Here is a 4,234-nt window from a genome sequence, read left to right on the forward strand (position 1 = left end):
TAGAGTACTCTCAAACACACAATTCATTAAAAATAGCTGTTTTGAGTATGGTTAAAAAAAATGCAAGCTTAAGAGTAAGCTCAAATCAGATGATTCTTTTTTAACACATGGTCATCCATACAAAACTGAAATTATTTAGCTGTTCTGTGTGATGAAATAACATAATGTAATAATGTCAACCTTCAAGAATTTTGCCCACTGGAGGTAATCAACGTCTCGTCTCTCTTTAAATGGTAGGTATAAAAATCTAAGTTTTGGATTCAAAATTCTGATTTCAAAATAGAATAAGACATCCAAATGCTTAAAGGGCTAGTGTTCTTGAGAAAAAAAGGTATACATCAGCCCAGAACACTATTATTTTGTAAATACATTAATAAAATGTAATCTCTTTCTCAACCCAGGAACAGAAATGATGTAAAGCACAGTCATTCCTTTTAAAGCTTTAGCCTTTTTGACAAGGTAAATATTCTGAACAAGTTTCAAATTTTAGATACATAGAATGCACATTACAAGATCTGTAACCTCAGTCAGAATTGTACCATTATATTTGTTTATTAATCATTGTTCTTATTTGTTTTCATCATTGTCAGATTAACAAGCAAAGATGTATATGGGACCTGAGAAAGTAAATTACCATGTGACCCTTAAAACAGCTCATCTGTCAATTCCTGAATATGACTATGACCTCCATTTTCATTCATGCTCTGATCAAGCCATCAAGCTGAAACATTAGCACGTTTGTTGACAAGGCTGGAGTAAATTGTTGAAAGTGACTATTCTATTTTTTCCCTGGAAGTATTCACAGTGCTACACTTTTTTTTTTCACATTTTGTTATGTTACGGCCTTATTCCAAAATGGATGAAATTCATTCTTTTTCCTCAAAATTCTACACACAATACCCCATAATGACAATGTGAAAAAAGGTTTTTTGAGATTTTTGCAATTTTATTAAACATAAAAAAACTAAGAAATCATGTGTACGTAAGTATTCACAGCCTTGGCCATGAAGCTCAAAATTCAGTTCATGTGCATCTTGTTAGCACTGATCATCTTTGAAATCATGTTTCTGCAGCTTAATTGCAGTCCATCTGGGGTAAATTCAGTTGATAGTACATGGTTTAGAAAGGCTCACACCTGTCTACATATAAGGTCCCACAGTGGACAGTGCATGTCAGAGCACAAACCAAGCATGAAGTCAAAGGAATTGTCTGTAGACCACCGAGACAGACTTGTCTCGAGGCACAAATCTGGGGAATGGTACAGAAGCATTTCTGCTGCTTTGAAGGTCCCAATGCGCACAGTGGCCTCCATCATCCATAAATGGAAAAGTTCGGATCCACCAGGAGTCTTCCTAGAGCTGGCTGCCTGTCTAAACTGAGCAATCGGGGGAGAAGGACTTGAGTCAAGAAGGTGACCAAGAACCCAATGATCACTCTGTCAGAGTTCCAGCATTCCTCTGTGGAGACAGGAGAACCTTCGAGAAGGACAACCATCTTTGCAGCAATCCACCAATCGGGCCTATATGGTAGAGTAGCCAGACAGAAGCCACTCCTTAGAAAAAGTCATATGACAAGATTGAACTCTTTGACATGAATGCCAGGCATCACATTTGGAGGAAACCAGGCACCATCCCTACAGTGAAGTATGGTGGTGGCAGCATCATGTTGTGGATGTCAAGAACTTGGGCACAAGAATGCAGGACACAACTGCAAGACTCACTCTGGTGCGTAGTGTGAGAAAAATGGTTTAAGTCAAAACCAGGCAGGGGTCGGTACATGGAAAGGCAGGGAACAAACAGCAGTGGTACTCAAATCATGAGACAAAAGGCAAGGTCAAAAAGCAGGCAAGAGGTTCTAAGCATGGCATGGCAAAACAACAAACAAGGACTCTGAGATAGGCTGGTAGCGACAACACTAAGGTATGATGAACTGGTAAACACATAAAGGAAATAGAAGACTTAAATATAGCAGGTGATGATTAGGTGAAAATGAGGAAGAGGTGTGGCAAACAAAAGGAAAGACACCCAGACCCAAACCCCGGACACAACACAAGAGAGTACGGTGAACACAAACCAAAAACAAGCAATACATAAAACCAAACATGTACACAGTCCCCCATGACATCACTATCACTCCCCACCCCCTTCAAAGGCAGGCCCCCAATGGTGCAGGAGCATCAGGGTGCAAGGAGTGGAAGTCCCAAATAAGGCCAAGGTCCTAAACAAAGTGAGATGGGATCCATGACCGTTCCTCTGGACCGTACCTTTCCAGTCAACCAGGAACTGCATGCCCTGGCACCAACAAAGAGCAGACAGGAGCTATCGCACAGTGAATGCAGGACCGCCATCGATAAACCAGGTTCTGACTCACCTTCACGGTGGGTCTCTGTAAAGCCCAGGTAACATGGACCTAGCAGCCTGAAACCAGGTGTCCAAGCTGTCCACAGTAGAAATATCGCCCCTCTTGTTGTTGACGCTGGCGTTCTTCTGCAGATAGGCGGGTTTGTCCCTGTTGCATGTGTTCCTCCGTACTGGTCTCTGCAGCGCTGATGGTCGGCATTGTCGGCTTGGAGGACAGATCCCTGCAGTCGCTCCTTCCCCTCCGAGTCTGTGATCCATGACCGCAGAAACGGCCCGCCTCCTGGTGTCTTTCGGACAGCCTCCTGTCAACCTTTATGGCTAGAGTGATGAGAGAGTCCAAGTCCTCTGGTAACTCCACAGCCATGAGCTGATCCTTGATATTCTCGGATAATCCTTGGGAAAAGACATCAGTTAATGCCCCTGTATTCCACTCACTTTTAGCGGCGAGCGTGTGGATATCGATAGCGAAATCAGCTACTCTACGTGAATGTTGCCTTAATTTCAGTGATGACCTTGCAGCTTCCTGACCCAAAGACGTGCTGATACACCTGCTCAAATGCCTGAACGAAACAATTAACTGACAAGCAGGTGTTGGAAGTGCGGCTCCACTCAGCTGTGGCCCAGGCCTCAGTGCATTCTGACAGATGGAAAGTAATGAATGCTATTTTTGCATGGTCAGACCAAAAAGCTGAGGCTTGAAGTTCAAAATGTAGTTCACATTGTGTGATAAACAGCTTCAGGTGTCCTGATTCCCAGAAAAACGCTCCAGACGGGAAAGCTGATTGCAAAAACCAGTGTCACTGACTTGGAATGGACTGTTGACACATCGGGGAATGGGTGCACAGACGCTTCGGGTCTCGCTGCCTTCATCAAGCCTCTCCACCAGGAGACTGATCTGGGACCCTAACATGGTCATTATCTGGTCTTGGTGCTTTGCTAGCTCGCTTAAACTGGAGCACAAAGTCATCAATGTAACTTCCTGCTGTGTGAGCTTTTGTACCTAAGCGCAAACCATCAAATGGACCGGGGTGGAGTCTGCTGTGTCCTTTTTTGGCCATTTCATTCTGTCAAGAACTTGGGCACAAGAGTGCAGGACATGACTGCAAGACTCACTCTGGTGTGTAGTGTGAGAAAAAGGGTTTAAAACCAGGCGGAGGTTGGTACACGAAAAGACAAGCAACAAACAGCAATGGGATCAAATCATGAGACAAAAAGCAAGGCAGTAGAGATGTTTTTCAGCGGCAGGAACTGGGAGATTAATCAGGAATGAGGGAAAGATGAATCCAGCAATGTACAGAGACATCAAATCAAATCAATTTTATTTATATAGCACCAAATCACAACAAACAGTTGCCCCAAGGTGCTTCCAGGTTTACATCTTGGATGAAAACCTGCTCCAGAGTGCTCTTGACCTCAGACTGGGGTGACGGTTCATGTTTCAGCAGGACAATGACCCCTAAGCACACAGCTGAGATATCAAAGGAGTGGCTTCAGGACAACTCTGTGAATGTCCTTGAGTGGTGCAGGCAGAGCCCAGACCTGAATCCGACTGAACATCTCTGGACAGATCTGAAAATGGCTGTGCGCTGACACTCCCCATCCAACCTGATGGAGCTTGAGAGATGCTGCAAAGAGGAATGGACAAAACTGCCCAAAAATAGGTGCACCAAGCTTGTGGTATCATATTCAAGAAGACCTGGGGCTGTCAAAGGTGCATCAACAATGTATTGTAGTACTGTTTTTATAAACTGTTTGTTTTTCTGTCAGTTTGCCGGTACACACTCCTGTGCAGTTGGCGGCAGTAATGTACCAACAGGTTGACACCTATCGACGAAGAAGCAGCAGCAGCAGCAGCAGAAGAAGAGGAAGAAGAA

The sequence above is a fragment of the Thalassophryne amazonica genome, chromosome 21 (assembly GCF_902500255.1).
Source record: "Thalassophryne amazonica chromosome 21, fThaAma1.1, whole genome shotgun sequence".
In the NCBI taxonomy this organism is placed as follows: Eukaryota; Metazoa; Chordata; class Actinopteri; order Batrachoidiformes; family Batrachoididae; genus Thalassophryne; species Thalassophryne amazonica.